This window comes from Microtus oregoni, unplaced genomic scaffold (genome assembly GCF_018167655.1).
Source record: "Microtus oregoni isolate MIOR12 unplaced genomic scaffold, Mior012 000007F_ref0000211, whole genome shotgun sequence".
Classification (NCBI taxonomy): Eukaryota; Metazoa; Chordata; class Mammalia; order Rodentia; family Cricetidae; genus Microtus; species Microtus oregoni.
In genome coordinates, this window is record NW_024543066.1 from 46,022,501 (window position 1) to 46,036,047 (window position 13,547).

A 13,547-nucleotide genomic window follows, 5' to 3' on the forward strand; every position below is an offset into this window, starting at 1 on the left:
TGGAATGTGTGTCTGCCTCCCCAGTGCTGGCATTACAATTCATTCCACTGTTTCCAGCTCTGAATGATCTGGAGACAGAGCTCAGGTTCTCAGGCTTGTACAGCAAACACTTACCAACAGAGCCATCTCCCAATCCCACCTTTCTTGTGAGAGCCATGTAAGACACTATAATAGGGCCCCAGACCTTAGCACAACTGACTCCATGATGGAAGTGCTATGCAGACTGTAAACTCAGTACATCTATGTGGAACCCAGGGCAGCCTGGTCACATGTAATGGGGCCCATGAGTGATTTATGGAGTGGGTGACCCAAGGCCACAGCAGCTGGGAGACAGATATGCCATGTGGTGGTAGCTTGGGTATAGTTTTAGTGGGTATTGGGAAGGGTATAAGGGTAAGGGAGTTATGCAGGGAAGAGGAAGAGAGGGGCAGAGAGAAGAGGAAGGAGGGGTAAGGGAGAGGCAGAGACTACTTCAGAAGGAAGACAAGGAAAGAGGAAGAGGAGGCAGGCAAGAGATTAGCTTGCCTCATTGGGAAGGGGGAGTGGGAGGGACTTGTCTCTTAAAGGGACAGGGTACCATGGTGACAAGGCAGGCTAGCAGATTATAATAACATTTCTGTCTTTCTCTTATAATAAAAAGGCAAGGAGTTAGGCATGAAAGGTTAAGGCGACTAGGGCATTGAGTTTTTATGACTGCTTCCTGCTAATTTGTGTGCATCAGCCTTGGGGACCTGAGAAAGCTGGGGTTCTGGTCACTTCCTGAGCTATCTGGTTGTTTTGCTTCTGTCCAGGAAGTGTGGTTTGGAATGGTCTGGTGCTGCAGCCAGTGCAGCCTGGATGCCAAGACTGGCCGGGGGGGGGGGTGTGTGTGCCAGGATTGAGACACGAAGGCTTCTTTTCAGGTGGAAGAACAGCAACCTTTCTTTTGCCTAGCAACCTTTTATAACTCTACTGCTTCTGTGGAGACCCACTGGCCAGAAAGAACACAAACATCCTTGTCAATTACAGACCACAAGGATGTTCTGCTGTCAGGGGGAGTGAGGGCAGCTGGATCACATCAGTATGGTATCTCTTGGACCTGGTGAAGTGTTGGCAGAGCAGAGAACAGGTTAAGTTTATGAAGAAAACATTTTTTGTTAGGTTCTAGTCATTAAGGGAAGGTATTAAGAGAGGTATATTTGACCTGTCTAAGGTGAATCCTTCAATTCAGCTGCCTGGAACTCCCAAGAATTCTGAGTTTTTGTGAAAACATAAGTTTTAGACGCATGCATTGTGTAAACAGCAGCATATTTATGCCAGAATGACTGACAGGTGTTTTTGCACAATGAAAAGTATCTTTAGAAAATGAACAAAGAGCGCAGGCAGACGCTGGGGACAGGCGCAGTGGTGGATCAATAGAATACAAGAGATAGAAGAAAGAATCTCAGATTCTGAGGACACCACAGAGAAATAAACGCACTGGTCAAAGAAAACTGCAAAGCCAACAAATTCTCATCACCCAGCCAAGCTAATGTTCACTATCAATGGAGAAAACAAGACATTTCAGGATAAGAACAAATTTAAAAAATACGTAGCCACAAATCCAGCCCTACAGAAAGTAATAGAAGGAAAATCGCAACCCAAGGAACCCAACATTGCCAACACTGCCTACAATAATTCAGACATCTAACGACCCTTCACCAGCACAACTCAAAGAAGGGAGACACACAAACTCTACTACCAAAAACAATAAGAATAACCGGAGTAAACAACCACTGGTCATTAATATCACTTAATATTAATGGGCTCAATTCACCTATAAAAAGGCACAGGCTAAGAGATTGGATACGAAAACAGGATCCAACATTCTGCTGTTTGAAAGAAACACATCTCAACCACAAAGACAGGCAGCTACTCAGAGTAAAGGGTTGAGAAAGGTGTTTCAATAAAATGGTCCTAAGAAAAAAGCAGGTGTGGCCATACTAATTTCTAACAAAACTGACTTCAAACTAAAATCAATCAGAAGAAATCGAGATGGACACTTTATACTCGTAACAGGAACAATTCATCAGGATGAAGTCTCAATCCTGAATATCCACACCCCTAATAATAAAAGCACCTACTTATGTAAAAGAAATATTACTAGAACACAAGGCAGACATCAAACCACACACACTAGTAGTAGGAGACTTCAATACACCTCTCTCTCCAATGGACAGGTCAATCAGACAGAAACCTAATAGAAAATTAAGAGAATTATTGGAGCTAATAAAGCAAATGGATTTAACAGACATCTATAGAACACTCCACCCAAATAGGAAAGAATATACCTTCTTCTCTGCAGCTCATGGAACCTTCTCGAAAATTGACCACATACTTGGAAACAAAGGAAACCTCCACAGATACAAAAAAATATCAGTGTCCACCTGTGTCTTATCAGATCACCATGGGTTAAAGTTAGAAGGCAACAACAATGCTACCCCCAGAAAGCCAACAAACTCATGGAAACTGGACAGTCAACTACTGAACCACACCTGGGTCAAGGAAGAAATTAAGAAAGAAATTAAAATCTTCCTTGAATTTAATCAAAATAAAGAGACAACATATTCAAACCTATAGGACATGATGAAAGCAGTGCTAAGAGGAAAGTTCATAGCACTAAGTGCCCACTTAAAGAAAACGGAGAAAGCATACATCGGGGACTTAACAGCACACCTGAAAGCTTTAGAAAAAAAAGAAGCGGATGAGCCCAGGAGGAGCAGAAGACTGGAAATAATAAAACTGAGGGCGGAAATCAACAAAATAGAAACACAGAAAATAGTCCAAAGAATCAATGAAACAAAAAGTTAGTTCTTGGAGAAAATCAACAAGATCGACAAACCCCTATCCAAACTAAACAACAGAGAGAGAACACGCAAATAAATAAGATCAGAAATGAAAAGGGAGACATAACCACAGACAGAGGAAATTCAGAGAATCATTGTATGCCACAAAACTGGAAAATACGAAAGAAATGAACAGTTTTTTTAGATAAGTACCATATACCAAAGCTAAACCAAGACCAGCTGAACGATCTAAATAGACCTGTTAGTCGCGAAGAACTACAAACTGTTATCAAAAATCTCCCTTCCAGAAAAAGCCCAGGACCAGATGGTTTCATTGCAGAATTCTACCAGAACTTCCAAGAAGAGCTAATACCTATATTCCTTAATGTATTTCACAATATAGAAACAGAAGAGTCATTGCCAAATTCCTTTTATGAAGCTACAGTTACCCTGATAACAAAACCACACAAAGACCCAACCAAGAAAGAGAATTACAGGCCTATCTCACTCATGAATATCGATGCAAAAATTTTCAACAAAATACTGGCAAACCGAATCCAAGAACACATTAGAAAAATTATCCATTATGATCAAGTAGGCATCATCCCAGAGATGCAGGGCTGGTTCAACCTACACAAATCTATCAATGTAATCCACCATATAAACTGAAAGAAAAAAACCATATGATCATTTCATTAGATGCTAGGGATACAAGGGTCATACCTAAATATAATAAAAGCTAGTTATAGCAAGCCGACAGCTAACATTAAATTAAACGGAGAAAAACTCAAAAGCCATCCCAACAAAATCAGGAACACGACAAGGCTGTCCACTCTCTCCATACCTTGTCAATATAGTGCTTGAAGTTCTAGCAATAACACAACATAAGGGGATCAAGGGGATTTGTATTGGAAAGGAAGACGTTAAGCTTTCATTATTTGCAGATATGATAGTATACATAAGTGATCCCAAAAACTCTACCAAAGAACTCCTACAGCTGATAAACAACTTTAGTAATGTGGCAGGATACAAGATCAACTCCAAAAAATCAGTGGCCTTCCTATACACTAAGGATAAGGAAACAGAGGGAAATCAGAAGCATCACCTTTCACGATAGCCACAAATAACATAAAATATCTTGGGGTAACTCTGACCAAGGAAGTGAAAGATCTATATGACAAGAACTTTAAGTCTTTGAAGAAAGAAATTGAAGCGGACACCAGAAAATGGAAGGATCTCCCCTGCTCTTGGATTGGGAGGATCAACATAGTAAAAATGGCAATTCTACCAAAAGCAATCCATATATTCAATGCAATCCCCATCAAACTCCCATCAAAATTCTTCAGATATGGAGAAGACAATAATCAACTTTATATGGAAAAACAAAAAACCTAGGATAGCCAAAACGATCTTATACAATAAAGGATCATCTGGAGGCATTACCATCACTGACTTCAAACTCTATTACAGAGCTACAGTATTAAAAACAGCTTGGTATTGGCATAAAAACAGAAGTTAACCAATGGAATCGAATAGAAGACCCTGACATTAACCCACAATCATATGAACACCTGATTTTCGATAAAGGAGCTAAAAGTATACAATGGAAAAAAGAGAGCATCTTCAACAAATTGTGCTGGCAAAACTGGATGTCAACCTGTAGAAGAATGAAAATAGATCCATATCTATCGCCATGCACAAAACTCAAGTCCAAATGGATTAAAGACCTCAATATCAGCCCGAACATGCTGAACCTGCTAGAAGAGAAAGTGGGAAGTACTCTACAACACATGGGCACAGGAGACCACTTCCTGTATATAACTCCAGCAGCACACACATTAAGGGCCTCATTAAATAAATGGGACCTCCTGAGACTGAGAAGCTTCTGTAAAGCAAAGGACACTGTCACTAAGACACAATGGCAACCCACTGACTGGGAGAAGATCTTCACCAGTCCCGCAAATGACAAAGGTCTGATCTCCAAAATATATAAAGAACTCAAGAAACTAGACCGTAAAAATCTAATCAACCCAATTATAAAATGGGGCACTGAGCTGAACAGAGAATTCTCAACAGAAGAATTTCAAATGGCCAAAAGACACTTAAGGTCATGCTCAACTTCCTTAGTGATCAGGGAAATGAAAATCAAGACAACTTTAAGATACCATCTTACACCTGTCAGAATGGCTAAAATAAAAAAACACCAATGATAGCCTTTGCTGGAGTGGTTGTGGAGAAAGGGGTACACTCATCCATTGCTGGTGGGAATGCAAACTTGTGCAACCACTTTGGAAAGCAGTGTGGCAGTTTCTCAGGAAATTCGGGATCAACCTACCCCTGGACCCAGCAATACCACTCTTGGGTATATACCCAAGAAAGGCCTTATCATACAACAAAAGTATATGCTCTACTATGTTCATAGCAGCATTGTGTGTAATAGCCAGAACCTGGAAACAACCTAGATGCCCTTCAATGGAAGAATGGATGAAGAAAGTATGGAATGTATACATATTAGAGTACTACTCAGCAGTAAAAAACAAGGACTTCTTGAATTTTGCATACAAATGGATGGAAATAGAAAACAGTATCCTGAATGAGGTAAGCCAGACCCAAAAAGAGGGACATGGGAGGGACATGGGATGTACTCACTCATATTTGGTTTCTAGCCGTAAACAAAGGACACTGAGCCTATAATTAGTGATCCTAGAGAAGCTAAATAAGGAGAACCCAAAGAAAAACATATAGGCATCCTCCTGAATATTAATTTTCATCAGGCAATGAAAGGAGACAGAGACAAAGACCCACTTTGGAGCACCGGACCGAAATCTCAAGGTCCAAAACAGGAGCAGAAGGAGAGAGAGCACGAGCATGGAACTCAGGACAGCGAGGGGTGCACCCACACACTGAGACCATGGGGATGTTCTATCGGGAACTCACCAAGGCCAGCTGGCCTGGGTCTGAAAAAGCCTGGGATAAAACCGGACTTGCTGAACATAGCGGACAATGAGGACTACTGAGAAGTCAAGAACAATGACAGTGGGTTTTTGATCCTACTGCAGGTATTGGCTTTGTGGGAGCCTAGGCAGTTTGGATACTCACCTTACTAGACCTGGATGGAGGTGGGCGGTCCTTGAACTTCCCACAGGGCAGGGAACCCTGATAGCTCTATGGCCTGACAAGGGAGGGGGACTTGATTGGGGGAGGGAGAGGGAAATGGGAGGTGGTGGCGGGGAAGAGACAGAAATCTTTAATAAATAAATAAACGGGAAAAAATGACCAAAGAATATCTAAAATCTTGAGCTTCTGCTAGTGGTAGTACTCTTCCAGAGTTCGATTAATAGCTTATCAGCATTTTATTGATAATGTTAAAGACTGTGAATGGCAGCATGAGAAAAACTTGATAACTTGCATTTGTCTTTAGACCTTTACAACTTGAAAGTTATGTTAATCTGTTTTGTGAGCTTTTTTAACTGGCAAAACCACTCAGCCATCTCTCTCTCTGCCTTTTAGTTAGTTTGGATAAAGGTTTGTCTATTGTGTTTTCTCGAAGAACCCACTCTTTGTCTCATTGATTCTTTGTATTTTCTTTGTTTCTATTTTGTTTTCAGCTCTCAGTTTGATTATTTCCTGCTGTCTAGTTCTCTTAGGTGAGTTTGTTTTTTGTTTTAAAGTTTTCAAATGTTTTGTTAATTTAGTGTGGGATTTTTCCAGCTTCTTTATGTAAGCATTTAGTGCTATGAACTTTCCTCTAAACATTGCTTTCATTGTGTCCCATAAATTTGGGTATGTTGTGTGGTCATTTTCATTGAATTTTAGGAAGTCTTTAATTTCTTCCTTGATCCATTGACTCAGATGAGCATTGCTTAATTTCTATGTTTGTGGGTTTTCTGGAATTAGTATTACTGTTGACTTCAAGTTTTAAACCATGGTGATAAGGTACATTGGGTTATTCCATTTTTTTTATTCATTGAGGTTTGTTTTGTTACTGAGTATGTGGTCAAATTTTGAGAAAGTTCCATGAGGTGCTGAGAAGGTATATTCTTTTGTTTGGATGGAATATTCTATAGATATCTAAGTCCATTTGAGTCATAACATCTGTCAGTTCCCTTATTTCTCTGTTCATTTCTGTCTGATTAGCCTGTCCAGTGGTGAGAGGGGAGTGTTGAAGTCTCTTAAGTGTGTGTGTGGGGGGTGGGGTTTAATGTATGATTGAAGCTTTAGAGCTATTTCTTTCACATATGATGGTGCCCTTGAATTTGGGGCATAAATGTTCAGTATTGAGATTTCCTGTGACTAATATGAATTGACCTTCTTTGTCTCTTTTGACTTGATTATTTTAGCTTTTAAGTCTATTGTTTGATATTAGGATAGCAACACCCACTTGTTTCTTAAGTCCATTTGATTAGTATATTTTTCCCCAACCCTTTACTCTGAGACAATATCTGTCTTTGAGGTTGAGATGTGTTTCTTGTATGCAGAAGAATGGATTCTGTTTTTGTATCCAATCTGTTAGCCTGTGCTTTTTTTATAGGTGAGTTGAGTCCATTCACATTAAGGGATATTAATAACCAGTGATTTCTGTCTTCTGTTAATTTAGTTTTCATTGTTGGCGATGTTAATTTGTGTTCTTTGGGATTCGCTGTTAAGAGATCATCAATTGTGTTTTTGTTGGTGTAGCCATCTTCCTTGGGTTGGAGTTTTCCTTCTAGTATTTTGAGAAGGGCTGGGTTTGTGGCTAGGTGTTGGTGAAATCTAGATTTGTCATGGAATATTTTGTTTTGTCCTATGGTGATTGACAGTTTTTTCTGGGTATAGTAGTCTGGGCTGGTATCCATGGCCTGTTAATGTCTGCATAATGCTTGTGCTTGACCATGACCTTCTGGCTTTCATTGTCTCTAGTGAGAAGTTAGGTGTAATTCTGACAGGTCTACCTTTATATGTTACTTGGCCTTTTTCCTTTACAGCTCTTAATATTCATTCTTTACTCTGTTTGTTTAGTGTTTTGATATTATGTGGCGAGAGGACTTTATTTTGAATCCAGTCTATTTGGTGTTACATAAGCTTCTTGTATCTTCATAGGCATATCTTTAGGTTTGGAAAGTTTTCTATGAGTTAAATATATTTTCTGCGCTTTTGAGTTGAACTTTTTCTATACCTATTCTTTTGTCCTTTTCATGGTGTTCCATATTTCTTGGATATTTTGGGTTAAGCTTTTGTTAGGTTTAATATTTTCTTTAATTGAGTCTATTTCCTCTATTGTATCTTCAACACTTGAGATCCTCTCTTCCATCTCCTATATTCTGCTGTCCATGCTTGTGTGTATGGTTCCTAATTGTTTTCTCATTTGTTTCTATAATTCCCTCAGCTTATGTTTTCTTTATTGCCTCTATTTTAGTTTTTAAGTCCTGAATAGTTTCTTTCATATGTTTTCTTTTTCTTGGTTTTCTTTAAGTTATTTGCTGATGTCTTCCAATTTTTTGTTTGTCTTTTTCTCCATTTTTTAAGGGAATTTCTCATTTCCTCTTCAAGGGTTTCAAACATTCTCTTGAGGTTATTTTTAGGTCATTTTCTTCTGCTTAATCCATATTTGGTTGTTCATGTCTTACTGTTGTAGGGTCTTTAGGTTTTACTGGTGTAGTGTTGCTCTTTGTGGTGCTGAATGTGTTCTTACCTTTTCTAATCATCTCTTCAGATTGGGGTTAGCGGTTAAGTGTTAGGGTTAGTGCTTGGGGCTGTCTGAGATTCTGTTGAATAATCTAGGTGCCAGTGAATCCAAATGGTCAGATTGTTTCTTGTTGTACAGTCAGTACCACAGTTCTAGTTACCCCGTTGGTTACTCTGTGTTCATGGAGATAGCTCAGTGCTCCTGTGCTTTGCTCTGCTCCCTTGGAGTTTGTGCTCTCAGGCATACTTTGGCCTAGGTTACGGGCTCTGCCCTGTTTCTGTAAATCCTGCAGAAGTCCTGGCTTGGAGTTGGTCCTGCAAATTTCTCTGGCTCTGGTCTACTGCCTCAGAGTTCCCAGACTCACATCAGACCCGCAGAGGTTCCAGGTTTCTGCCCATTCCCTTTGATATCCCAGTCCAACGTCTGGACCCACAGAGGTCCTGACTCATGCCTGCCCCCACAGGGATCTCTGGTTCCTGCCTATTTCCTTGGAGGTCCCAGGTTCACTCACACTCAGACTGACCAAGGTCCTGACTCAGGCCTAGTTCCTGGGAGGTCCTAGACTCACGCTCAGACCCACCAGGGTTCTGGCTTAGGTTTATTCCCTTGAAGGTCCCAGATTCATGTCTGAACCCTCAGTGGGCTCTGGCTCACTGGCTCAGTGGTTACTCCCCTGTACCTGTTCCAGTACAGATCACTGAGTCTGAATCTGGTCACTGGCTCAGTCTTGATCTGCCAGTGTCCTGGGACTGAGTTGGATGCTGGGACTGAATTTGTTCCTGGTTTCTGCTCCCAGTGGAGCTTGCTTCCTTGGGCCCTCTGTCCTAGGTAGCTGGTTCAGTCCCACTCCTGTGGAATTTGCTGTGCAAGGTGTAGTTCCTTGCCTCAGGCCTACTTTGGCCTAGGTTATTGGCTTTGACCTGTTTCTGTAAATTCTGGTTCCCTCCTGAAGAATCCCTGGCTTGAAGTTGGTCCTGTAAAGGTCTCTGGCTCTGGTCTACTGCCTCAGAGTTTCCTGGCTCAGCTGCACTCAGAACTGCAGAGGACCGGGCTCAGGCTTACTCTCTGAGGTCCCAGACTCATGCTTGGACCCACAGAGTTTCCAGGTTCCTGCCTATTTATTCCCTTTGACATCCCAGACCAATCCAATTTTTTTTCTTGCCACAGGTTAATCATTATCTGTGGAAAGCAGTTCACAAGAAGTATAAAGATTCTTTGAAACATCATTATGACATTTTCCCAGTTTCCAGTGCATAGAAAAATTAAAAGAAATGTGCCTCTTTCACAGAAAGCACCATGCGTTTCTATAAAGGAAACTTGGGATTCTACTAAAAAACTTTTGAAGAACAAGTACACTGGTAGAATTCCTATACCAGAATTACAGAATCATGTGTAACACTGCTAAATGTGTATGCTGAGGCCATAAAAATGGTCCTCAGGCCATGTAGGTGCTTTCTCCTTGGCCCTCAAGTAACACACTTGCTTAGCTGCCACTGGGTTGCCTGGAGGGAATTGCTTTCTGCATCTCAGGAACCACACATGGAGGGGGGCTATGCTTTGTCATCTCTGGCAATCATGCGTGTTCTAAAAACCACATGTTGAATTCTGGGATAATAAGCATGTTTTCATGAAAATGTACTTTTTAGAATCCTGAGTTTCCTGAGTTTCCTTTATAGCAACACATGCTTTCTGTGAAAGACGTTTTTTTAAAAAACTTTTCTATGCACTGTTAGATTTCTTCAAAACTGCACATGTGCTTCTCTCTAAAGAAAAGCAAGTTTCTTTCAACTGTTCAAAGCATTGGCTAGGGGCAGAACTTTTGAGTCTGTGGCTCCTCCCTAATTTAAGCTCAAATAAAATGGCGGCAGTTGCCTCTAATGAAAGTGGTGGTAAGGTCACATGGTGAAAAGCATGGAGAAACTGTGGGGATTTTAAGCAGAAATAACGAGACATATAGGATGCATACAACATGCATTTAAAACAAATCACATCCATGTGGCTACACCATTCACATTCTTTTATACATGAAGTAGAGAGGAAACTTTTAAGCGCTTTTAGTCATGGTGGAGTGAGAACAGGGACCTGCTCCATTGAATGGTAGGGACAGAACAGATAGAGACATAGATCCTGCCCCAGGCAGGGCCCACTGTGCCCACCCTGATGGCTGGTGGCATCTGAGGGCTGAACAGCAGCAGTGGCAGTGGGTGCAGGCAATAAGGGTAGTGACCCAACCAGCCTTGCTGGCTCCTGCCCGAGATCCCAGCCCGGACAGGCTTGGCTGTGGTGGGAGGCAGCCCAGAGGAGGGAAAAGCAGACCAGCGTGAGAAGTCGGCAAGACAAAGTTTAGTATGACTGGGTAGAAACTTTTCCATCTGCCTGTTTGCTGATAGAAATTAGAAAACTCCCATGTTGGGGGTCTGCCATTATGAGGCCAATTTAGGTTGTTTAAGGGGTATGTAGGCCATTTCCCAGAGCCGAGGGAGGGACAAGAGATGAGATCCAATAGTAAAATATTCTAGGCATCCCTAAAATGTGAGGATCAAGCAAACTGGCCAAGCATCCTAACTCATCAGCACAGAGGGTGGGGACCAGGATCACCCAGAGTTGGCCCAAGGGATAATAATCCTAGATGAGAAATGAGATCCCAGTCCTCAGCTATGGGGAATAATTACCAGAGATGAATGTCAGCGGGAGCTGACTTGGAGAAGGGGACCTTACCTTTTTAGGGTGTTGTGCGTAGTGTGCAGTGATGGAGCAGATACAGGAAGTTGGGAAGTGGTCTGAGTCCAGGATCCCCATGTGCCCGTGGGTGGGAGGGAACATGGAGAGAGTCTGGCTGAGTCAGGCACCAATGTTATGATTTATGGAGCTGATAACCCAGGCTGCAGCAGGTAGGAGACAGGCAAATGCACCATGTAGATAGAGCTTGGGTAGAGTTTATTTAGTGGGTATTGGGAAGGTTCTAAGGGTAAGGTGGTTATGCAGGGAAAAGAGAAAGAGAAGAGGGATAGAGTAAAGAGGAAGAGGGGGAAGGGAGAGGCAGAGGCTACCTCTTCAGAAAAAGGATGGAAGTGTGAGATCGGCTTGCTTCATTGGGGAGGGGGAGATTGGGAGTGGGAGGTTTGTCTTTTAAAGGGACAGTCCAGGCCATGTGGGGCCCAGCTGGTCACACAGCTGCCATGGCAGGCTGCAGCACCAGGTTCCAGGAAAGGCCATAAGCTGACACCACCCAGGGAGAGCCAACATCTAAAGGGAAATACCTGACGGTCCAACCATTAGATGAGATAGCCCAGGACTCATCTATTCTCCATTTGCTAAGACCCCTAGGCAAATGTCAGCCAATCAGGGTCTTGGAACTCTGGAAATCCCCTCACCCCAACATCTATGATAAAAAAAAAAACAAAACCCTACCCTATCCCAACTGAGCTTGGCACTCTTTGCTCTCAACCATTGTGTTGAACAGATGGAGAATCCAAGCTTAAATTTGAATAAATACAAGTGCAAACTCCATTGTGTTTTTTGGGAATCCCATTAATTTGGGTGTAACAGACAGCACTGCCTGCCAAAACTAAAAGGCCTAATCTAGCAAGTCCATATAGTTCTGAGAAAGTCTGCTACTGACCTTGCCTTTTTGTGATGAATACTCCACAAGAGATGCCATCTATTTTTTTAAAATGAGATGAAACTATTTTTTCCTTTTGTGCTTTTTTAAAAAAAAAATTAACACAATTCTTGATTCTTTGAGAATTTGACATCATACTGCAATCCCACTTGCCTCCTACTCCCTCCATATCCTTCTCCTTCCCCCTGCAGCATCCTCCAAAAGAATCCCACCAAAAGAATCCCACCAAGTCAATTAAAAACAAAACACACAAAACCCCACCTCAATCCTCATTTCCAACACCTCTTCATTTATCCTAGTGGCCCTGGGTGTTGTAGTGTGTCACACAATATATCCCTTGTTGGCCAATCAGTCCCACCCACAAAATGTTCATGGTAGTGAGTCATGGGTCAGTTCAAGGTCTCTGGCACAGCATCACTGGACCCTCGCTGAAACTCCTCAGATCCTGCTGTTGCCCTGAATCATGGAAATCCTGGGGTTGTAGGATCAGTGCCTTCATGTTCTCCAGCAGGTCATAGATTTGGACAGGGTAGATGTTAGGGTGGGCCAACCCAAGGCCCAGGATGTGGATCTGGTTGGTGAAGTAGGAGGGGCAGCGGGGCTGCGTCCCCAGCACCCCGGCTGCCTGCTCGGCGGCTAGCTTATGCCCCAAAATAATTACACGGAAACTGTATTCTTTTAAACACTGCTTGGCCCATTCTCTTCTAGGCTAATTCTCACATTAATTTAGCCCATTCTAATCATCTGTGTGTGGCACCCCAAGGTGCGCTTACCGGGAAGATTCTAGCCTATGTCCATCCTGGGTCGGAGCTTCATCCCGGGAGCGGGGCATGGCGTCTCTCTCAGGCGTCTGTTGCTGAGAGGAGAGCTTTCAAGTCTCTGACCTCACTTCCTCTTCCTCCCAGTGTCCTGTTCTGTTTTCTCCTCCCACCTATCCTCTAACCAATAAAATGGGCCAGGGCAGTGCCTTTATTAGCCAATGACCTTCCTCCATCATTTCCCCTTTTTCAGTTTAAACAAACAAACAAAAAAAAAGGCTTTAACTTTAACATAGCAAAATTACATATGACAAAACAGTTATCAAGTAAAAGTTACAATAATCTTTATCATAACTAAGGAAAACTATAACTATAACTAACTATTCTTAACTGCATCAAAGACTCCAGAAAGATATAATATTACCTAAGTAAACAAGAACTAAGAAACTTCAAACTCTAGAAATGACAAAGACATCTCGCTGCCTGGACAGTCACCCAAAGTTCTTTTGTATCGTTGGGGCATCCATCTTCAGCCTTCAGGCCCATAGTATCCAGCAGACATTTTCATCAAGCAGGAAATTCCAAAGGCAGTCACTATCTGCTTGTCCTGAAGAATGTCTTGCAGACTCTCTCATGAATCAGAAACCCTGAAAGATCATCTCACCTTTAGGCAAGTTCAGTAGTCCTCTCTCTGCGGG

The 13,547-nt window shown here is 42.1% G+C and overlaps 1 pseudogene; it reads right to left on the reverse strand.

The window, feature by feature from the left end:
• Positions 1–11,268, reverse strand: part of LOC121450301 — a 66,680-nt pseudogene extending 55,412 nt beyond the window's left edge.
• Between the last annotated feature and the right edge of the window lie 2,279 nt (positions 11,269–13,547).